The 25,532-nt window shown below is 36.1% G+C and overlaps 1 long non-coding RNA gene across 1 annotated transcript in view; it reads left to right on the plus strand.

Annotated features, from left to right (window-relative positions):
• The window catches only part of LOC128651539 (uncharacterized), a 55,302-nt gene that overhangs the window by 24,013 nt on the left and 5,757 nt on the right, over positions 1 to 25,532 (plus strand). The window contains exon 3 of the long non-coding RNA XR_008401116.1: positions 21,308 to 21,464. This is a non-coding gene — a long non-coding RNA (uncharacterized LOC128651539). The remainder of the gene's footprint in view (positions 1 to 21,307; positions 21,465 to 25,532) is intronic.

Raw genomic sequence — 25,532 nt, forward strand, 5'->3', positions numbered from 1 at the left:
AAACCAGCTGAGCAGATCCTGTTCGTCTCCAGACCAGATCACTATGAGATCATCAATAAATCTCTTGAAGTAGAGGATCTCCTTCCTCTTAAAACACTCGGTCCCATGATCTTCAAATTCTGCCATAAATAGGTTTGCATAAGATGGGGCCACATTGGACCCCATCGCTGTTCCCATCAGCTGTTGGAAGTATTGCTGTTCAAATCTGAAATAGTTCTTTTTTAGACAGGTCTCAAGGAGGTCAAGGATGAACTCCACTGGGGGTCCTATATAGGGACTTCTCAATAGTAGTTTTCTTATAGCCGACAAGCCCTCTTCATGGGGGATCACCGTGTACAATCTAGTGACATCCAGGGTCACTAGCCATTCACCTCCCTTCAATCTGATCTTCACAAGGGAATCAATAACATCCTTTGAATCTTTGATGTAGGTCCTCATTCCATGCACGTATGGTTGTAGCAGACTATCTACATAGATGGCCAGTGGTTGCAATAGTGAGTCAACCGCCGAGACAATCGGCCTCCCAGGCGGTCTCTCCAGGCTCTTATGTACCTTAGGGAGTGTGTAGAAGATTGGTATTTTTGGGTAATCCTTGATTAGGTATCCCAATGTATCCTGTGTGATGATGCCATCCTCAAAAGCTTCCTTTAGGTAATCATCAATCTCCCTTTTAAACCTGTCTGTGGGATCCCTAGGTAGCCTAGAATATACAGCTACATCATCCAATTGTGTCAGGATTTCATCCCTATAGTAGGCATAGTCAAGTAGAACAATAGCACCACCCTTGTCCGCCTTCCTTATTACTATAGTTCTATCCTTGGCTAGTGCTTTAAGAGAGTCTCTTTCTGCTTTAGTAAGATTAAACCTTACCTGTTGTCTTTGATCTTGAACCGATTCTTGCATCTCTTTTTCCAGCACCTTGCAGAAAGTTTGAATACTAGTGTTATTACTCCTATGGTCAAAGGTGCTCTTCTTTCTAACCTCCACCACCTGTTCAGTACTATTATGGCCAAAATGTTCCTTAAGTTTCAACATCCTCTGGAATCTTTGTAGATCAATATGCAGGTCAAAGTAATCTGTAAAACCCGTAGGTACAAAGGATAGTCCCCTTTCTAGGAGCCTCAAGTCAGTTTCTGATAATATTCTTTGGCTTAGATTAATGACAATGTTATCCTCCTCTAGTACTTCCGGCGTGGTGGTCTTCCTCTTGTGTTGCCCCCTCCTCGGGTGGGGGCGTCCCCTCCAGCGTTTTTTGACCTCGTAGTCACCCCTTCTTGATATTGTAATCCAGTCTGTGGTCCTCCTACAACCACATCCTCAGAGTCCGTCCCTGAGCCTGAGCTATCCACTGTAGTGAGGTTAGCTGGTCTCCTGGCCCTGAATCTCCTGGGCCTAAATTCACGTATACGCTGTCTCTCCTCCGGTTTTAGGGTCCATTTATATACCTTCCGTTCGCGGTAATCTTCCTGTACTGCCTCAAATTTTCTATTTTTGAATGCAGTGAGTTCCTTCTGGTACTGAGTCAGCTGAGTCTGTAACTTCATTGTCCAGTCTTCCTCCCCCCTCTGTACCAGTGTGTCATTATTAAAAGCCATATAGGTCTCAATTTCTATCTTCAGTTGTGACATCAGATTCCTTACCTCCTGTATAACCAATAGTATCAGATCTAAGGCACATTTGTTTAGAATGTTACACCACCTTTCACAGAAATTAGGGTTGTTTCGCCCCAGCGTGGGCACATTTTTCACTCGAAATCCTCTGGGTATAAACCCTTTGCGATAATATTCAGAGAGGTATTGGCCATGTAGCTCCAAATCCTTCTCTCTTTTCTTAAGTTTTAGTAGATGGGAAATTATATGCTCAACCGGTCTTTCTGCTGGGCCTGTGGTCAAAGTCTCAAATAGTATATCCTGGGCATCCTCCTCCGTGTATTGAAACACTTTAGCCCCTATTACAGCCCCACTACTTGATCCTTCAGCAGTAGCATTGGCCTGTGTTAATTGCACCGGTTGAGACATGTTAGGAAAGTACTGAGTGATATCGGAGTATAATATACTCAAACTTATACTTGGGTGCTTAATAACAAAATAATAGAACAAATCCAGAGGTAAAAGCACTCACAATCATAGTCCGGGGTGCACAGCAAAATAGTACACAATTCCAAAAAGAAGCAGGCACTCTCCGTTTGAACTTCAAAATAATTTTACTTAGTGACGTTTCGGGGTTTCACCCCCGTCCTCAGACTTACAACAATAGTGAACAAACACAGTGATATACTTATACCCCCCTAACACCAATTATGCCTTCAATATATCAATAATACAATAAACCAATAAACAAACATTAGCAAATACAGTCACCTAGACTCCATCGTGATCTGGCTCACAGCGGTGCACACCCGGCGCTTCCATTACGTCATCTGCATGGAGACAGCGCTCTCTAGTGAATCACACCCCCGGAAGCCGCCAACCACCTACCTCTGTCAACCACAGCAAAAGAACGTCATCAACAGACCTTGTATGTGTTTATTTATATATATATATATATATATATATACACACATATAAACACATAACTATATATGTATATAATCATATACATATATATTATAATTTGAAAACACAGTCCCAATAGACCACTATGTAAAGGCACTTTTCAGTGCTGATTTTTTTTTTTCTAACACCCCACATCTGCTCACTTGAACCCTTATAACTGCTTTGTGCAGTTTTTTTTTATTTAAAAAAAAAAAAGATGCTCATATTTTTTTTATATATATAAAGGAACTATTCACTTTATTTTGGGGGATAGTGGGGGACATTTTTTTAATTAATCAGAGATCTGATCTCTGGTTAAGGAATTTGAGCGCAAAGTGCTACTGCGAGCTTACGGTAGCCTTAACCAGCCACTGGTAATGGCTGGCTATTTAACATATGGTAGCACTTTGCACTCAAATTTGTCTTTTATGGGTGCGCGTTAAAATTGTGCTCCACTTGTAATCTAGCCTATACCTAGTAATACCATAAATAGCTTGGCAGCCAGACTCATTGCTCCATCTCTATGAAAAATAGAAAATCGAATAAAATAAAAACTCCTGCAACACTCTATTTTAGATAATTGAGAGATATAATGCAGCACTAAATATTACAGTATGCCTCACTAGAGATATATATGCAAACATTATCGTAAAATATTACTTATGCAAAGTGGTGTCTTCATAGGATTACACTTGGTAGAAAATAAACTGTGCCAAAGGGATATAATAATTTATATTCAAGTCAATTTAAAGAATTTTCATTTTTCAAAACTGGCTTACATACGGCCATATGTGAATACGTCAGCCTATATATGATTGGCTGTTAAATATGGCTGTGATATTTGCATTGCCAGATGCATAAAGTTGGAAAGCACTAGTAAATCTAATTTTAATATAAAATATAACAACAGATCCATGCAATTTATTTCTGCCTAGCATGTCTCTTATTTCCACTATGCACATCATAATCTTTTATACAAGCTATGTTTTCTAAACTTTCATCTCCACTTTGTAGGAAGACTTTTGGTATGTCAGTATTTATATTATTACATTGTATGCATATTAATAAAGATAATACATGTGATAAATAGCTGGACAATGAAATGATTTTTATTCCAGTTACAGTATATGTATCTTCTGCTACTGCCTAAGAAATATGTTATACAATTACCCCACAAATATCCATGTCATTTCTCATTGCATTTGTATATCACTTAGGTAAGCAATAGTTGCACCTGCATGAGACACTTCAATTCCATTTCTGGAATATCTGCCAAAATGTTGCTTGCCTTTTCCAGCCTTTCCATGGAAATTAGCTAAGCTTTTTTTATGCTTAGAAACATCTGCCTGTAATGAAAGCAGCTGTGACAGGCTAACATTAAACTAAGCTCTTCAAAATTCAGTTGTACAAAAGGGTCATTGATGAGAATAATAAATGACCAAAATTACACCACAGCTTTTAAGTACCTACTGTAATTGTAACCTAACTAATAGTGAGCATTATGCTTTTGCACCTGTCATTCTACAAACTGCTATTGTTATTTGTTTTCAAGTGTCCTTATAGGTTCATCTTTTGCTATCATGTGGTAAATCTACATCTAAAGCTGCAGCAATAAAACTGTGTATACCTAAATACTCTGTATTAATTAGATGTTAAATTAACATATATGGAGTGCAAGAGCATTAAACTAAACTCAGAAAATTGTGAGAATAGACTACCCAGCTATATTTATAATAGTCTCTTCAGATTGCTAAATTGTTTGCTTATATCATGATTAAAGTGCAGATATTTTACATATCAATATGGCATACACTAAAAGATATTGGGATGAAAGCTTGCATGTAGAGAAAATTAGATAGTATAAAGTTGTTATTGGTACTTTGGCTAAGCAATTTATATTTAAATTGATAGATAAATTGAAATAAATGTTTGGGTTATTTGACTCACTATGAATATGTCAATGAATTAATCATGAGGTTGATAAATGAGTTGCAAATTGCAAAGATCAGGCCCTCAATTTGAAGACCGACCTCTGACCTCTCTAATTTCACATTATTTTGTCTTTTTCAAAATGGAACTTAAGATTTAATGCATTTTCTTTTGTCTTTTTAACATAGCTAGATTTACCGAGGAAATTATTGTAGAAGATTGTTAGATGCAACATTTATAAAACTGTTAAATTGTATAGTGGTTGAATACATTTCTGCATAATTACTTAAAGGGGCAAGAAGCAGGTGGTAGTTAGACCTTAATTTAATGCTGTCACTGAGAAAATAAAGCATTGCCATTTTTAAAAAAATGTTTTTGCTTGTCGAGGGCCAGATTATGAGTGAAGCGCTATTGTTTGTGTGTGTGGGATATTGTGTTTTTCTCGTTAGTTTGTGCACAAGTTAAATTGCGCTCATATTACAAGTGAAAAAGTAAATGTGAATGCGTGCGCGCAATCGCGATTTACGCTAGGTCTGGTTAACTGTTTTGCAAAACTAAAAAGTGTCACAAAACACAGCAAAAATACATTTAAAAGTACAGTTACACTTATAATAACACAATCTAATTAAAATAATTTAAAAAAAATATTACACATAAAAGTTATAAAGGCTCAAAGATACGAGATCTCAGGTGTTGAAAAAAAAAGGCAGGCAAAGGGCTTTAACATAGAGATACATACATACATATACATGTCTAAAGATGTATATGTATGTATGTATATACATGTATTTATATGTGTATATATGTATTTACAGACATATAGACATATAAATACGTGCATTGGAGCGGTTTGCAGTCAAGTACATGAAAACATGTAAAAGCATATTTCGGCAATATTCATATTCAAGAAATATTTTAACTATGTATTGACAGTAAATATTTTTTTAACATTCCAATGTTCTTCACATAGGGGAATATGTTCTAAATATTTTTAAATAGATATATCTGTATACATCTATACCTATATATAGAGTCATATAGATATATAGGTATAGATATACATTGTACCAAAATACCATCAGATATATGTAGAAATATGTATTTATGAATAAACAGAACATATTCTGCTATGTGAAAAACATTGTAATTTGAAATAATCCGATATTTATGTCAGGTTAGCACACTTGAGAATATGCGTTTGGGTTGGCATGAGAATGGGGTCCACTTTTTTTTCTCCATTGACTTCTATGGAGGAATAGGTTATTGTGAGTGTGATGTTCTAACCAGCTTTTTGCGCGCATTGGGGCCAATTTATCAAACTTTCAACTGATAATACGCTGTAATCCACTTCCGCTTCCTGGTACTAATAAAGTGAAGTGCATATTATTCTGGTAGTGCTGCTGAGTTTGTGGATTATTTATCGTTTGGAGTTAAGTGCAGTGGCTCCTTAAGCTTGCACACTGCTAGCAACTGGTGCTGGAGAATCAATTGTTTTGTGGAATCTGGCATCATATTAGACACAAATTTGATCTGCCGTAGTTAACAAAGCATCAACATTGTCAAATATTGAAATTTGTGATGTAATATACCCGCGAGATCAATCCGACGCAGATCGATGCGGAAAACTGATCATTTGCCGTCATATTCGACTCTATTTGAACCTCTTACTAAGTTATCAAATATTCAACAGGTACGCTCCCATTTATTCCAATGCAGTGTACCTATCGTTCAAACCGCCACCTCAGAATGCCATAGAAATCAATGGGAGTCTGAAAACACAGAAAGGTTTGTGATACTTTTTAGACGTTAATACAAATAAAACCAATGAAAAGATTTTAAATAGCAATCACTTTCTAAGTCCTGTTTGGCAATGTTAATATACCACATTATTCTTCAATACACTCAGCAAATATTTTCCGACAAAGGATAGCAAGAGAATGAGAACTATTCCATACAAAAATACATGCAAATGTCTTTAAAATTGCATTCTGTTTAGAGCTTAACTATAAAGCCTTACACAACTGGTATCTTACACCTAGACGAATTCATAAATTATATCCATCAACTAACAACAAATGCTGGAGATGTGGCCATGTTGGGAGTGGTATGGGACACTGGTGGTGGTGGTGCAACAGTGTCAACAGGTTTTGGAGGAACATAAAAACAGATGACCCTCCCAATAGACCCCCTGATAATGCTACTTAATAAACATATAAGACTTCCTACCAAAGCCTATAAAATTCTATTTAGAATATTTACCAATAGTGCTAAAGCCCTTATAGCCAAACACTGGAGATCCGACTTATTACCAAACTTTGATAGTTGGACACAGAGAGTCACAAAAATGATAGAACTTGAAGAATATAGATCCTACCAATGTGACACAAGGGACTCTTTTATTGCAACCCAAGCCATATGGGAACAGCACATCACACAGCAAAAACTGCACAACGCCAACTCTCTGGCCCTGCCTCGGGCACATCTATTGGCCCTATCCCAAACACCTTAGAGAGATCTAGACCCATTTAGATATGCAACCACCGCTCACCCTGCATGAATCTCATCCATTTACAATAACTTATAGAACTGTAATGCAAAAGTAATGAACAAACCAGTTGCTTTTTTATTTTTTTTTATCTTTTCTTTTTACATGTTTATATGTTAAATCACTTGATTAATGTAAATGAGAAACTTTTTAGATATGTATATGATGTATAAAGAAACTATTTTCAGCCTTGTAATCTGTACCGTAAGATATTGAAATATTTTCTCCCAATAAAAAAAAGAATTTGGAATAAAATTGCATTCTGTTTCCCACAAAGGATGACAAGAGAATAAAAACTATTCCATACAAAAATATAAGAAGACAAAAGGTATTAAGCCTGATGAAACAGCCACTGGTTGAGAAACACATTGCTTGTTTTAATTTATTTTAATAAAGTAAGTTTGTATACTTATGATTTACTGCCATACTTTTTTATATTATCCAATTTTATTTCTTAATTTAATATACCACCATTCTTTGGACTACTCGCATCCTGATCCTTTGGAGTATCCTGATTACTGGAGGTCAGTCTGCTGGGTGACTGTTTGATTCCAGCCTGCTCCCAATGCACCAATAGAGGTGCTCCACCAAATGTGAGTGAAACCTTATTTGATACCATCTCTCACTTATCATGCAATACTAGGCCATATTGGCACTTTTGTCTGCTTTTTTATACTTTCTACGGATTGCTTAATAAACACCGGAGGTCAGTCTGCTGGGTGACTGTTTGATTCCAGCCTGCTTTATCTGCACCATTGGGGGTGCTTTACCAAATGTGAGTGTGCTATATCACATATTCTTCTTCTTCACTTATATATAAAATTGTCAGGGTGTCAGGAATCAGACTGAGACGAGAAGTGCAAAAATAATCACACCTTTATTAATAGCAAAAAATAATAAAAAGTCCACAAGTCAAATAACAAGCCAGGAGTCAAAACCATAGCTGGTAGTCAGACGAGCCAAGTCAGGAGCCAAAACGAATAGTTAGACGAGCCGGAATCAGGAACAAGGAAAACAGCAGAGTCAGGAACAAGCCAGGGATCAGGAACCAGGAAGGACGTCAGGCAGCCAGGTAATAAACAGGAACTCTCACAAACAGATCTGAGACAACGCAAAGGCAAAGCAAACTGAACAGAGGCCCTTTAAATAATAAGTGATGACATCACAATTCTGAGACTGCATCCTGTCTCACACGGATGATGCACACCAGTCTGGTCATAAAAGGAAGTGCAGGAAATGAGCAGCATCCCCCACAATGCACCATAGTCAGGAAGAGAGGTGAGTAAAATGGCTGCCAGCAGCACATGGCAAACAAAACAGGGAAAAAAAACCTGACAACAATACTAGGCCATGTGGCGCTTCTGTCTTCGTATATTGTTTACAGATAACTGACTCTGGATCGTGGCCTTGATCCACCTACAGACAGCTGCCTGGACCTGTTATCATTACAACCAATCCTGGTTTTTTATTCATCAGTTCATTCATCTTTTTCATGGGACTTTAGCATTTCTTTTGTGTATTTTTTTGTGATATATTGTTATCATAATATACTGCACTGTATTGATACTAGATAACTGTATAGTAATAGTTCTTAAGCTTAATGTTTATATTTTTGGCATTTTTTAATTACTTGTGTTTGACCAAGTGTGCTCCCTATATATACATCTCCATACAAAAATACATGCACATGTCTTTAAAATTGCATTCTCTTTCCCACAAAAGGATAGCAAGAAAATGATAACTATTCCATACAAAAATACATGCAAATGTGTTTAAAATTGCATTCTCCTTCCCACAAAGGATAACTAGAGAATGAATACTATTCCGTACAAAAATACATGCAAATGTGTTAAAAATTGCATTCTCTTTCTAAGTCCTGTTTGGCAATGTTAACACACCACATTATTTTTCAATACACTCAGCAAATATTTTCCCACAAAGGATAGCAAGAGAATAAAAACTATTCCATACAAAAATACATGCAAATGTGTTTAAAATTGCATTCTCTTTCTAAATCCTGTTTGGCAATGTTAATGCACCACATTGTTCTTTAATTTTGGAGTCTGAAAACACCATAATCACTGGTTAACCTTTTAAACCTCCATGACGCTTCCATCCAAAAACAGAACACCAGAGTCATGAATTTCTCTATATTTAAATACTCATGTGTGGTGCATAAGTAATAAGGTTAATTGCACAATCAATATCAAGCATACACCTGCATTTACAGCTGGTGAACTTGTCATCTGGGAGGTGCTTCCATATATTTACAGCTGGTAAACTTGTCGTCTGAGAGGTGTTTCCATATATTTACAGCTGGTAAACTTGTCATCTGGGAGGTGATTCCATACATATTACCTTTTTAACAACACCTTTGTGCTCGTATAATGACGCATCCATGCAAAAAAACTGAAAACCCGTCATGTTATGTACTGTGTGTCACAGAAGTAATTCAGTTCATTTTATCAATCAATATCAAGCGTCCAAAGTTGGTTTTCAGTTGGTTAACTTGTCATCTGGGATGTGCTTCCATACCTTTTAAGCTGGTGAACTTGTCATCTGTGAGGTGATTCCATACATGTTACCTTTTTACAAACCACTTTGTGCTCATAAAATAATTATACAAAAATACAGAAAACCCGTCATTAATTTGTCTATGTTATGTAATGTGTGGCGCATAAGTTATTCAATCAATTACTGCAATCATTTACAACTGTAGAACTTGGCATTATAAAAAGGTGTTTAAATTAACACAAAATACTTCAGTTCCATAATCATTTGCAATGGAGTTGATGAACATGATCAAGATTGTGCTATTGTTACGGAGCATCAACAAAGAGGCCAGTGGGTGCCAAGGGTTTTCCTGCCTAGGATTGGTCTCCATGCCCTCAGTGATCGAGAGGTGATCCATCGATTTCAACTCATAAGCGCTTCTATTGAGAGGCTCTATGTCGAAATCAAGGACTCTCTCGAACCACTGACTGCAAGGACTAGGGCAATCCCTGGGATGGTAAAGCTACTATTGGTCCTCTATTTTTTGGCAACTGGATCATTCCAGGCTGTGACAAGTCTAGGCGTTGGTATGAGCCAGGCAACCTTCTCCCATCATCTGAAGGTTGTCCTTAATGCTTTGCACCAATGCCTAATCCATCATGTCCACTTCCCCAAAACACCCGAGGAGGTCATGATGTCAAGCTCCAATTTTATAATATAGCTGGGTTGCCAAGAGTATTGAGGGCCACAGAATGCACTCATATATTGATACAGCCTCCCAGGGGAAGAGAGGAGCCATACCGGGACAGGAAGCAGAAGCACTCGCTGAATATCCAGGTCATCTGTGAGGCCAGGTTAAGAATCATGAGCATCTGCTCTGGATTGCCTGGTTCTAGTCATGATTCCTTCATCCTCTGGAATTCATATATATATATACAATAGGTTCCAGGAGGGACAAATGCCAGAGGTAATCCTAATAGGTAAATATCTCTTATAAATTTTCATATATGTATATTATAGATTTAATTCACTCAGATTGCTGATATCAATGCTCTATTTTTTTTTACGCAGGTGATTATGGATATTCTTGCCTTTCGTGGCTGTTCACACCCGTCAACAACCTCTACAGAGTGGAAGAGGTGCGCTACAACGAGGCGCATATCGCTACCCAATCAGTGATTAAGCGTACCTTTGGCGTATTGAAGACCCGTTTCCGATGCTTGGACATCTCTGGCTTCAGTACACCCCCTCCAAAGTCTCTATTATTTTCCTTATCTGCTGTATGTTACACAACATTGCCATTAACATGCCTGATATAGATCTGGAGAGCTTGGATGTCCCCGAATATGGCAATCATTTAGCTCCATTACAGCAAAATGATGCAAGGTGAGTCCAAGTTCGAGCAGACTATATTCAGGCGGTTTTTGGCCAATAACGTTGTCATGATTGACTGTGTAACATACAGTAGTTTTATTTTTGTAATATTGTTTAACACTATTGCTTTTTTTCCCAAAAGATGTGAATTTTGGTTATCTTGCAATTATTGACTTTGAAAGTTTGTCAATAAATATCTTGAAGAAAATTTTAAATAAAGCTTATTTATTGTACACTTGACTCTGTTTTACATTCTAAATTGTTTCATGGATTGTCAATATATTTGTGCAGACCTAAATCTCCAAAGTATATTTGTAACATGGTTTTAATCTCTCATGTGAATGTTAAGGTGACAGCAAAGTCAAAATTACACCTTCATGAATCAGATAGGGTATGTAATTTTTACAAAACATTACTATTTGGCTTGTTCTTCTAATGTGCTTTGTTCTCTTTTTATTCTTATTTTAAAGATACACCAAGGTAGCCTCATATGATAATATCTAAGTACTTGAAGGGTGCCTCTTATCATATGCTGTTTTATTTGCTTTTCGCCACAACAGGGGAGTGCTATTTCATGTGAGGCTTATAGATAATATTGTAATCACGCACGTTGCTTTTTGCAGACAATGCACTAATTGGCTAATATGCAAGTCAATTGATAATTGATTAAATATCATGTAATCAGAGGGCTGTCATGAGATGCTTAGATAGAAAGTAATAAGAGGTATAAAGTATAGTAACGGGACATGAAACACAAACTTTTCTTTCAGGATTTAGGTAGAACATAAAATATTAAATAAATAATTTTCCAGTTGACTTCTACTATAAAATTGGCTTCATTCTCTTGGTAGCATTTGTTGAAAGAGCAGCAATGTGCTACTGGTTTATAACTGAACACATGTGTAAGCCAATGACAATAGGTATATATATGCAGACAACAATCAGCAGATGGAACCTATAGATTACCTACATATCTTCTTCATCAAAGGATAACAAGAGAAGGAAGCAAATTAAATAATAGAAGTAAATTAGAAAGTTCATTACAATCACATGCTATTTATGAAGCCTGAACGAAAATATTAGTTATTCATGTCGCTTAAATAGAAGTGTGTTGTTTATGCAAAAAATGGTGAATGGCTAATAAAGGGATTATCTATTCTGTTTAACAATAAAACTTCAGGTGTAGAATGAACCTTTAAAGGGACAGTCTACACCAGAATGTTTATTGTTTTAAAAGATATGTAATACATTTATTACCCATTCCCTAGTTTAACATAACCCAAACAGTTATATAAATACACTTTTTACCTCTGTGATTATCTTGTGTATCTAAGCCTCTGCAAACTGCCCCCTTATTTCAGTTCTTTTGACAGACATGAATTTTATCCAATCAGTGCTGGCTCCTAGGAACTCCACGTGCATTAGCACAGTGTTATCTATATGACACACATGAACTAACACCCTCTAGTGGTGAAAAACTGTCAAAATGCCCTGAGAGAAGAGGCGGCCTTCAAGGGCTTAGAAATTAGCATATGAACCTCCTAGGTTTAGCTTTCAACTAAGAATACCAAGAGAACAAAGCAAATTTGGTGATAAAAGTTAATTGGAAAATTGTTTAAAATTACATGCCCTATCAGAATCATGAAAGTTTATTTTGGACTAGACTGTCCCTATTTTGCCCATGCATTGAATTTTATCAACAAGTATGTTTTTTTAAAAAGGATTATGTAAATCAAATAAAAACTAACAAATAACTAAATTCAGAAAATCATTTATTCAATAAAAATCTTAAAATAATAACAAATAAATAAATACAAGCATTTTTATATGCATAATACAAAATTAACAAATATAGAGTAAAGAAAAAAATATATACAAAAATAAATAAAATAAAATATGGCTCTCATGGTTTGGACCATTTAGAGGCAGGGGGAGATTGTGGAGGTGATCCCTCCCTTGCAGACCTCCCATGGAGCAACATAAATAAATTAATATTAAAACTAGACATGTGCAATTCAGTTCGGATCGATTCCGAATTAAAATACTGCCGAATTTACCGAATATATCCGAATTAGTTCGGATTTATTTGGTAAATTCGGATGGCCATGGATTACACTAGTATTGTACAGTATATTAGGTGATATCACTCTGCTATGGGTTACACCTAATATACAGTACATAATACTAGTCTAATACACAGCACACATACCGAAATTCCGAATTTCCGAACCGAATCCAGCCAAATTTTTTCGAATCCGAATGAATCCGAAACGAATCCGAAACGAATTCATTCTAAAAACTCCAAATCGATCCGAACCGAAACAAATTTTTCGATCATGCACATATCTAATTAAAATTCTGGTTGTCTTCGTCTGCCCTCTCCCTACGCTCCAGCTCCCTCTGATCGATAGCTACACTGGCCCTGTCTACTACTAACCTCTCCCTATCAAAATCTAACCTCTCCCTTACTATAACTACTCTTTCCCTTTCTAAATTTAATCTGTCCCTATATCTTAATTATCTTTCCCTTTCCAAAGCTAATCTTTCCCTATCTATTGACAATCTTTCACTATCTAACTCTATTCTGTTCCTATCTAATTTAATGCCCCTCTCCAGTTTCTGCCCCTGTTGCTGAGCAGCCAGGGCATCCAGGGCAGCAGGGACAAGAGCAACTGGATGATATGTTCCATGGTAGATTTCCTGCTCCTGTGATTTCTGAGACAGGATCTCTCCCAGGAATTCCTCCTGATCCTCATTCACAGCTCTTCTTCAATATCACGTGCACGATCGGTATCTAAAGAAAAGGTAAAACAAAGATATTATAATCACACGTAATTTCAAGTGAAACATTAATGGCATATCAAATTCAAAATGAAACTTTCATGATTCATATAGAGATGTTAAATTTAAGACACTTTATTTTAATATGCATGATTCAGATGGGTAATGTTATCTTAATACACTTTTAAATAAACGTGTATTGTTCTCTTGTTATGTCCTTTTGAAATAGAAATATGCACATATCCTACACTAGTGCTAGCTATTTGCTAGTTATTTTGTGCACAAATTTTTATCTTTGGATTGTTTAACTAAATGTGTACAGCTAATAATTAAAACCAAATAAAAACAAAAATATTTCTTTCATGATTTCGGTGGAACATACAATTTAAAAAAATAAATTCAAACTTACTTCTATAGTCAAATTTAATTCATTCTCTTGGTATTATTTATAGAAGGAGCAGCACTGACCTACTGGTTTATAAATTAATACATGGGTGAGCTAATGAAAATCAGAGTATATATATATATATATATATATATATATATATATATATATATATATATATATATATATATATATATAAATAGTCCCAGAGCTCCGCACTCACTGTAACAATTAAGCAGCAGGTGCCCGGGGTGCATCAAAAGAGAACATATACACAAGAAAGGAGACGCACTCGCCGGGTCTTAACAAATTAGTGTGTTTAATACACCATAACAAGTAGTGACGTTTCGGGGGTAGTTAGCCCCGTCCTCAGATTTGTTAAGACCCGGCGAGTGCGTCTCCTTTCTTGTGTGTGTGTATATATATATATATATATACTGTATATATATATATATATATATATATATATATGTATCCACCAATCAGCAGCTAGAACCTATGTTCTGTCCTGCTCCTGAGCTTTCCTAGATAAACCTTTCATCAAAGGAAAACAAGAAAAGGAAGCAAATGAAATAATAGAAGTACATTTTAAAGTTTAAAATTGTATGCTCTATTTAAATCATGAATGTCAAATTATGACTTTAATGTCCCTTTAAGCACAATTGATAATACAAGTCAGTTATAAATTTGTTTAAAGAGACAGTCTAGTCCAAAATAAACTTTTAGGACTCAGATAGGGCATGTAATCTTAAACAATTTTCCAATTGACTTTTATCACCAATTTTGCTTTGTTCTCTTGGTATTCTTAGTTGAATTCTAAACCTAGGAGGTTCATATGCTAATTTCTACGCCCTTGAAGGCCGCCTCTTCTCTCAGGGCATTTTGACAGTTTTTCACCAGTAGAGGGTGTTAATTCATGTGTCATATAGATAACACTGTGCTTACGCATGTAGAGTTCCTAGGAGCCAGCACTGATTGGCTAAAATGCATTGTTGTCAAAAGAAATGAAATAAGAGGGCAGTTTGCAGAGGCCTACATACAAGATAATCACAGAGGTAAAAAGTGTATTTATATAACTGTTTGGCTTATGCAAAATTAGGGATTGGGTAATAAAGGGATTACATATCTTTTAAAACAATACAAATTCTGGTGTAGACTGTCCCTTTAAAGGGTCTGCTCTATCCAAATAGCGAAAGAAATCATTTGTGTTTCACGTCCCTTTAATTATTTTTAAACACAGCCTTTTCTCTTCTAACACCATGTGTAATTAATAAGTGTCAATGAAAACAAGGCCGCGGTGGCAACCCTAGTCACACCGGATATTGTTTGCTCCTCTCACTAATCTCTAAATCTTCTTTTACATGTATATTGGCATGGCAGACAACTCTGAATTTGAATTCTTTCATAAAGGTATATAAAGCATAGACCAAACATTAAACAGATTTGCATAACCAAGATATTTATCTTAATATTTGTTTTTTTCAATAGTTTAAACACAGATATATATCTGCGATAAGGCGGATGTTTGCAGAGTTTAAATTACTAGTCAATCAAAGATTATATCATAGATCATTGTCATTTAACAGTGTTGTTTAATCAGGGCCGGACTGGGAATAAAAAGCAGCCATGGAAAAATATGAAGACCAGTCCATAGAATGCACATGCCCTTTTTTTTAAAGTGAATTACTGGGACACTCCTTCCATAATATTTTTTTCTGAATTAAATTATATTACTATGTATTAAATAAAAATGTCAGATTGATGTTATGTAGCAACCCTACAACCCAATTGTATCCATTAATCACCTCTTTAAATTGTAGTTTTCCAGCCCCAGCTGCTGCAGCCTACCGGGAAATCTCCTGGTATCCTGGTAGGCCAATCCGGCCCTGTGTTTAATACTGTGATATAGAGTAAGACTATTTAAACATTATGGCATTGACTATCCCTTTAAATGAGCACGCTTAGAACATTAATGTATTTTCATGTTTTTGTTTCTTGTTGAGGATATAGATGAGGTTGGAGCTGGTCCCAAAGCCCTTTGTACCTCCACTGAAATAAAAAAGGTGTGTATCTATAGTTAAAACTCAAATTTAAATCATATGGATAAGAGCATTTAAATTAAACAAAAGATAACATTAAAAAACATACCTGCTCTTTGGCCAACACCTGCTGCTTCAGGGGTGCTGCCAAAATCTCAGGCAGTGTTGCTGCTGAGGGGAAGCTGTGGCTGGACTTAGTCAGGATACTGATGGCCAATGGTACAGTAGCATCAGCAGCAGCACTAGTAGATGCTGGAAAACATATAATTTTAAAATAGAGAAAAATAAAGATTAGTGCATATAATAATGTAAATAAAACAAAAGACCTAAATATTATTTTAAACAAAATCTTTTGCAACATGGATAACGCATGTAATAAAAGTGTAATTACCCGCCAACTCATCAGTATCATGCCCAACCTCATCCAGACCTTGCGCCATATTAGCCCCCAATTTCTCCATGAGCAGAGTCTCGTATGACGAGAGCTCTGCGACATACGCAGCGCCACCACCTGTAGTACGTGCAGACTTTTTCGCCCTAGCCAGCTTGGCCTTCAAGATTCTCTTGATGTCAGAGATTCATTTTTTACAATGCTCTACCCATTTTGCATGAGCACCTTCGGCAGAGACACTGTCAGCTATACCTCTCCAGATCTGATTTTGTTTTGTGGAGAGAGGTCTGCTGGACTTTCTAACCATATATGAAATCATAGTGATCTAGAACCTTGGTTACAAGAACCTGGTTCTGATCAAAATACTGAAACAAAATTGTTGCAAATACAGCAATTCCTCAGATTACTAAACACACACAAAATAAATTTAGTAAACAACACACAATCTAGTCCATTTCCATGCGCCTTTTATAGTTAACCCCTTAATGACCGAGGACATGCAGGGAACGTCCTCTAAAAAAAAGACAGTTTACGCCTGAGGACGTACCCTGCACGTCCTCGGTCTGGAAAGCAGCTGGAAGTGATCCTGCTCACTTCCAGCTGCTTTCCGGTTATTGCAGTGATGCCTCGATATGGAGGCATCCTGCAATAACCCTGCATGGCCATCCGATGCAGAGAGAGCCACTCTGTGGCCCTCTCTGCACCGGACATCGATGGCCGGTATCGTTGGTGGGTGGGAGCCAACATGGGAGGCGGGTGGGCAGCCATCGATGTGCCTTGTGATGTGAAGGGGTGTGGGATCAGGGGCGGGACTGACGGGGGCACGCACGGACTCAGGCGGGAGCAGGTGGGAACCGCTACACTGCAGGAAAAAAAAGATAATATAAGTGGGAGAAAGTCAGAAAGGGGCTATTTAAAAATAATCTAAGGGATCTTGGAGAAAAAAAAATTCTAAACTGGGTACTGGCAGACAGCTGCCAGTACCTAAGATAGCGCCCATTAAGGTAGAGGGAGAGGGTTAGAGAGCTGTTTGGTGGGGGATCAATGAGGTTGGGGGCTAAGGGGGTATCCTACACAGCAGAATAAGTAAATATGCTATAAAAAAAACAAAAAACAAACATAACTTTTATTTTAGTACTGGCAGACTTTCTGCCAGTACTTAAGATGGCGGGGACAATTGTGGGGTGGGGGAGGGAAGAGAGCTGATTGGGCGGAATGAGGGGGTCTGATGTTTCAGGTGGGAGGCTGATGTCTACACTAAAGCTATAATTAACTCTGCAAGCTCCCTACAAGCTACCTAATTAACCCCTTCACTGCATTTCTAATTACCAAAAAGCAACACCAAAGCCATATATGTCTGCTATTTCTGAACAAAGGGGATCCCAGAGAAGCATTCACAACCATTTGTGCCATAATTGCACAAGCTGTTTGTAAATAAGTTCAGTGAGAAACCTAAAGTTTGTGAAAAAGGGAACAATTTTTTTCATTTGATCGCATTTGGCGGTGAAATGGTGGCATGAAATATACCAAATTGGGCCTAGATCAATACTTTGGGTTGTCTACTACACTACACTAAAGCCAAGATTAATCCTACAAGCTCCCTAATTAACCCCTGCACTGCTGGGCATAATACACGTGTTGTGCGCAGCGGCATTTAGCGGCCTTCTAAATACCAAAAAGCAACGCCAAAGCCATATATGTCTGCTATTTCTGAACAAAGGGGAACCCAGAGAAGCATTTACAACCATTTGTGCCATAATTGCACAAGCTGTTTGTAAATGATTTCAGTGAGAAACCTAAAACTGTGAAAAAGTTAATTTTTTTTATTTGATCACATTTGGCGGTGAAATGGTGGCATGAAATATACCAAAATGGGCCTAGATCAATACTTTGGGTTGTTAACTACACTACACTAAAGCTAAAATTACCCCAAAAAGCTCCCTACATGCTCCCTAATTAACCCCTTCATTGCTGGGCATAATACACGTGTGATGCGCAGTGGCCTTTAGTGGCCTTCTAATTACCAAAAAGCAATGCCAAAGCCATGTATGTCTGCTATTTCTTAACAAAGAGGATCCCAGAGAAGAATTTACAACCATTTATGCCATCATTGCACACTCTGTTTGTAAATAATTTCAGTGATAAACCGAAAGTTTGTGAAAAAAAATTGTGAAAAAGTGAACAATTTTTTGTATTTGATCGCATTTGGCGGTGAAATGGTGGCATGAAATATACCAAAATGGGCCTAGATCAATACTTTGGGATGTCTTCTAAAAATATATATATATATACATGTCAGGGGATATTCAGGGATTCCTGAAAGATATCAGTGTCCCAATGTAACTAGCACTAATTTTGAAAAAAGTGGTTTGGAAATAGCAAAGTGCTACTTGTATTTATGGCCCTATAACTTGCAAAAAAAGCAAACATGTAAACATTGTGCATTTCTAAACTTAGGACAAAATTTAGAAACTATTTAGCATTGGTGTTTTTTGGTGGTTGTAGATGTGTAACAGATTTTGGGGGTCAAAGTTAGAAAAGGTGTGTTTTTTTCCATTTTTTCCTCATATTTTATATTTCTTTTATAGTAAATTATAAGATATGATGAAAAAAATAATGGTATAAAGTCCATTTTATGGCGAGAAAAACGGTATATAATATGTGTGGGTAAAGTAAATAAGTAAGAGGAAAATTACAGCTAAACTCAAACACCGCAAAAATGTAAAAATAGCCTTGGTCCCAAACGGACAGAAAATGGAAAAGTGCTGTGGTCATTAAGGAGTTAAAGGGAACCCAATTTTTTGTGTGATTCAGATAGAGCATGAAATTTTAAGCAACTTTCTAATTTACTCCTATTATCAAATTGTCTTCATTCTCTTGGTATTGTTATTTGAAATGCAAGAATGTAAGTTTAGATGCCGGCCCATTTTTGGTGAACAACCTGGGTTGTCTTTGCTGATTGGTTGATAAATTCATACACCAATAAAAAAGTGCTGTCCAGAGTCTGAACCAAAAAACTTAGATGCCTTCTTTTTCAAATAAAGATAGCAAGAGAACGAAGAAATATTGATAATAGGAGTAAATTAGAAAGTTGCATAAAATTGCATGCTCTTTCTGAATCACAAAAGAAAAAATCTGGGTTCAGTGTCCCTTTAACTACTAATGACATGATCAATTAAATTAGCCGTTAATTTAATAGACAATCAACATTCAAATAGCTTTATACTCAAATCTTTGTTTACGCAGATATTATATTCGTAAAGGATATACTATTAATAAGGCAGTCATTGCTGATGCATATAATATAATTGTAATCCAAAAAATAAACACAATCTCATTCTTTTCCATAAACTTTTTATTGTTATATAATCAATCATGTGATCAATCCAATTAGCCTATATTAATTTAATATATACGTATTTTACACAATACAAAATCAGATTGCTTTATACTAGTATCATTGGTGACGCAGATATTATTATAGTCTTACAGTATATCATTTTTATAGGTCAGTCATTGGTGGCACATATATTATATGCTTAAAAATTGACAGTATGGATGACATAGAAATCGTCATGATCACATGATTAAGAAAACTTGCCAATAAAATATGAATATACGTTTTCTATTGTCAATAATCAATCACCTTGGTCTATACTTGTGCCAGTTGTGCCGCAGTTATTAATTATTTTAGACCAATTTTATTTGTTTATGATGGTGCGTCCAGTAGCTTTCACTGATGGCGAATTAGTATGCCTTAACTACAGGATGAACAAATACTTCCTGAAGATCATTGGAGGAGTAAGAGGAGTAGTCTATGAGGGCCACGACAAGATAATCTATGAGATGATGCGACGGATGAGACGCGTGTCCGTGGTAAGACGGATGCGCCGTCAGTGTCTTTGCCAATTTGGTGAGTTGCGGCGGTGGCGGCGAGAAAATCAGCGCTACAGGGCGATTATGTTGCTTTTTAGGAGTATTGTGGATTATACGTTGAAATTATGTACTGTATATGTGAATTTATTATTAGTGGGGCGAAAAATATATGTCTCAATATTTAATATTTAGTAAATAATAAATTATTCATCATGATGTTTGACTCTATTTAATATGAAGCTGAAAGATCAAATAAAATGAAAACAACTAATATATATATATATATATATATATATATATAGATGTATATATAAATCTCTCTATCTTTCTCTCTTCCTCTCTCTCCCTCTCTCTCTCTATGAAAGATATATGTCTCAATATATAATATTTAGTGAACAATAAATTATTCATCATGATGTTTGACTCTATTTAATATGAAGCTGAAAGATCAAATAAAATGAAAACAACTAATATATATATATATATATATATATATATATATATATATATATATATATATATATATATATAGATGTATATATAAATCTCTCTATCTTTCTCTCTTCCTCTCTCTCCCTCTCTCTCTCTATGAAAGATATATGTCTCAATATATAATATTTAGTGAACAATAAATTATTCATCATGATGTTTGACTCTCTTTAATATGAAGCTGAAAGATCAAAGAAAATGAAAACAAATAATATATATATATATATATATATATATATATATATACATATATATAAATATATATATATACACATTTATATTAATATCTATGTTATTTTTTTTTTGGTATATTACTATGCTTAAACATGTATATAAATATTAGTTTAAATGGGTTGTTATTTTAATCAAAAAATAAAATCTCCATGCATTACAGCTGCAGATACATTACACATAAGAAAACATAGCATATGGGTCTAATGTTGACATACAGTAAATCTTATATCTTCACAGATTTATCAAGGCCAAGAGGGAGGATTCCTCGCTATATGCGGCCTGTCTCTATGGCCACACCGCAGAGCAATTACTCCCCCCCTGCTGCCATTAAGTCTTTTGGCCAATCCGATGGGGGAGGAGTCAGGGACTGAATCGGATGACCTTGATATCCAAGGTAATTTTAACTTAAAACACAATGTTTGCAGTCATTAACGTTAAAAAGTGAAATTCCAAAAAGTTATTTCATTATGTAGAAGAATGTAAGGGATTGTGTTTTTGAATTTACATGTTTGTAAGATTTGTAACATCATGTGGTCATAACAGTCTACAGCAATAAAGTGTATAATCTTAGACTTGTCACATATTCCTTATCCTAACATTCAGGTAGATTATGAGTTATGTGCGTTAGAGGGTATTTAACGAACGCAACAAAAGTTGCGTTATTTCACCCTCCCAAGCGCTGTCATTACAAGTTTTGAAACAGCCGGATTGTGCATCAGATATGGTTGCATTAAGCTCCATATCACACAAAATACAAGCGCTGTTTTGACGTGCTCGTGCTTGCTTTCCACCTAGACATCAATGGGGAGAGAGGGTTAGAAAAAAAACCTAACACCTGCGATCGCGGAACGAAAAGCTCCATTACTTAGCCCCATTGATATTTATGGGGGAAAAAAGTTAAGTTTAAACCTAAAACCCTAACATAAACCCCATGTCTAAACACCCATAATCTGCTGCCCCCGACACCTACATAATGTTATTAACCACTAATCTGCCGCTCCTGATATCGCTGCCACCAAAATAAATCTATTAACCCCTAATCTTCCGCTCCCGATATCGCCACCACTATACTAAAGTTATTAACCCCTATTCCCCCGCACCTCAACATCGCACACACTATAATAAAGATATTATAAGATATATATATGGAAAGATATATATATGGAAAATCCCACACTTATTCAAATCAGCCAATAGAATTTCAGTAACTCTCATCCTATTGGCTGATTTGAACAGCCAATAGGATTTCAGTAGCTCTCATCCTATTGACTGATTTGAATTTCCAAAATCAAATCAGTCAATAGGAATGCAAGGGTCGCCATTTTGAAAAGGCTCCCTTGCATTGAAGATTCATTGTATGACAGCGACCGTATGAAGAGGATGCTCCGCACCGGATGTCTTCAGGATGGACCTGCTCGGCGCCACCGGGATAAAGATAGAAGATGCCGCCGGGATGAAGATAGAAGATGCCGCCTGGATGAAGATAGAAGATGCCGCCTGGATGAAGATAGAAGGCGCCACCTGGATGTCCGGACTTCAGAAACTGTAAGTGGATCGTTGGGGGTTAGTGTTAGGATTTTTTAAACTTTTTTGGGTGGGTTTTTTTTGTTTAGGGTTTGGACTTTTCTTAAAAAAGCTAAACGTCCTTTTCAGGGTAATGCAAAAGAGCTAAATGCACTTTTAAAATCTTTTTGGGTGGGTTTATTTTTTAGATTAGGGTTTTTCACTTTAGGTAAAAGAGATGAATGCCCTTTTAAGGGCAATGCCCATACAAATGCCCTTCTCAGGGCAATGGGTAGCTTAGGTTTTTGTTAGAGTTAGGTTTTTTATTTTGGGGGGTTGGTTGGGTGGTGGGTTTTACTGTTGGGGGTCTTTGTATTTTTTTTACAGGTAAAAAAGCTTTTTTAACTTAGGACATTTTGGGTGGCCTTTTCATTTTTATAGTGCTATTAGATTATGTGTAATTGTTTTTTATTTTTGATCATTTCGTTTGTTATTTTTCGTAATATAGTGTTTTTTTTTTTTAATTTTGTATTTTTTGTAATTAGATACTTTGTAATTTTTATAGAAGTGTTAGGATTTTTTTAATGTGTATTTTAGTTTTCTTTAATTGGTAGTTAGTTTAATTTTAGTTTAAACTTAGTTTTTTTAATTTGACAGGTAAGTTTTAATTTAATTTAAGATAGGGAATTTGTAATTTTAATATAAAGTTACGGGGGAGTTAGGTTTAGGGGTTACTAGTTTAAATTAGTTTATTGCGATGTGGGGGCTTTCAGTTTAGGGGTTAATAGTTTAATTTAGTATATTTCATTGTTGGGGCTTGCGGTTTAGGGGTTAATAGGTTTATTATAGTGGCGGTGGTGTCGGGGAGCGGCAGAATAGGGGTTAATAACTTTAGTATAGTGGGGGCGATGTGGGCGGATGGCAGATTAGTGGTTAATAATATTTAAATAGTGTTAGCGATGCGGGAGGGCGGCGGTTTAGGGGTTCATAACTTTATTATAGTGGTGATGATGTCGGGGAGTGGAGGAATAGGGATTAATTTTATTAGTGGCGTCAATGTCGGGAGCGGCAGATTAGGGATTAATAACTTTAAAATAGTATTTGTGATGCGGGAGGGCCTCGGTTTAGGGGTTAATAGATAGTTTATGGGTGTTAGTGTACTTTGTAACACTTTAGTTATGAGTTTTATGTAACAGTTTTGTAGAGTAAAACTCATAACTACTGCTCTCAGATGGCGGTACAAATCTTGTTGTTATAGGCTGTAACGCAAGCTTTTTAGCCTCACCGCAAAACTCGTAATGGCAGTGCTATGGAAGTTCCATGAAAAAACGTCATTTTTACGAGTGCGGGACTGATGTTGCATTACAGGCTAAAAGGCTTGCGGTACAGCTATAACGACAAGACTTGTAATGGCTGCGTTGCTGTTTTAACACTGAAATTGCCATTTTTTCAGCGTTAAAACACGAACACACAACTCATAATCTACCTGAATGATTTTTGTTATTGCTTCATCTCTGACAGCTGAAAGTGAGGAATCTATTCACGAGGATTCTGCCACATCACTATCATCAGTGATGGAGGATCAGGAGGTGGCTGCAACAGAATGTAAGAAATTAACATATCATGTTTTAACACTTCTAGATTGATTGTGAATTAGTAGACCATAATTCATTTTGTGTTTTTTTTTACAATGGTGTGTATAATATATTCCTCATCCAAATAACAATCGCCTAGATTATGAGTTTTGCGCTATAGAGGGTGCAAAATGAACGCAACAAAAGTTGCATTATTTCACCATCCATAGCACTGCCATTAAAAGTTTCTGAAAAGCCTCCTTGTGCGATATGGTGGCCGATAAGCTCCATAACGCACAAAAGCCAAGGGCTGAGAATACGTGCTCGTGCACGCTTTCCCCCATACACATCAATGGGGAGAAGGTGTTAGAAAAAAAATAACACCTGAAGTGTGGAATGGCGATCGCTGTAACGCAACCCCATTGATGTCTATGGGGAAAAAAAAGTTACGTTTAAACCTCTAATACCCTAACATAAACCTCAAGTCTAAACACCCCTAATCTGCTGTCTTTGACACCTAAATAAAGTTATTACTGCCACTAATAAAAGTTATTAACCCCCAAAACTCTGGCCTCCCACATCACCGCTACTAAATAAACCTATTAACCCCTAAACCGCCAGCCCCCCACATCGCAAAAAAAATAATTTAACTATTAACCCCTAAACCTAACTTTATATTAAAATTACAATATATCTATCTTAAAATAAATTAAAACTTACCTGTGAAATTAAAAAAAACTAAGTTTAAACTATAAATTAACCTAACATAACTATTATACTAAACTATTATACTAAAATTAAAATAAATAACAATTAAAAAAACTAAATAACACATTAAAAAAACTTAACACTACTAAAAAAATGTAACTCTAAAATTACAAAAAATAAAAAATACTAAATTACGAAAAATAGCAAACACTAAATTGCGAAAAATAACAAACGAAATGATCAAAAATAAAAGCAATTACACCTAATCTAATAGCCCTATAAAAATAAAAAGCCCACCCAAAATAAAAAAAAAACCTAGCCTACAATAAACTACCAATAGTCCTTTAAAAGGGCCTTTTGTAGGGCATTGACCTAAAGAAATCATCTCTTTTACCTGGAAAAAAAAATACAAAGACCCCCCCAACAGTAAAACCCACCACCCAACCAACCCCCCAAAATTAAAACTTAATTCTAACAAAAAACTAAGCTACCCATTTCTCTGAAAAGGGCATTTTTATGGACATTGGCCTTAAAAGGGCATTCAGCTCTTTTACCTAAAGCCCAAAACCCTAATCTAAAAAAAAAAACCCACCCAAAAAGATTTAAAAAAAAAACCTAACACTAACCCCGAAGATCCACTCACAGTTTCTGAAGTCTAGACATCTCTCATCCTATTT

The sequence above is a fragment of the Bombina bombina genome, chromosome 3 (assembly GCF_027579735.1).
Source record: "Bombina bombina isolate aBomBom1 chromosome 3, aBomBom1.pri, whole genome shotgun sequence".
Lineage (NCBI taxonomy): Eukaryota > Metazoa > Chordata > Amphibia > Anura > Bombinatoridae > Bombina > Bombina bombina.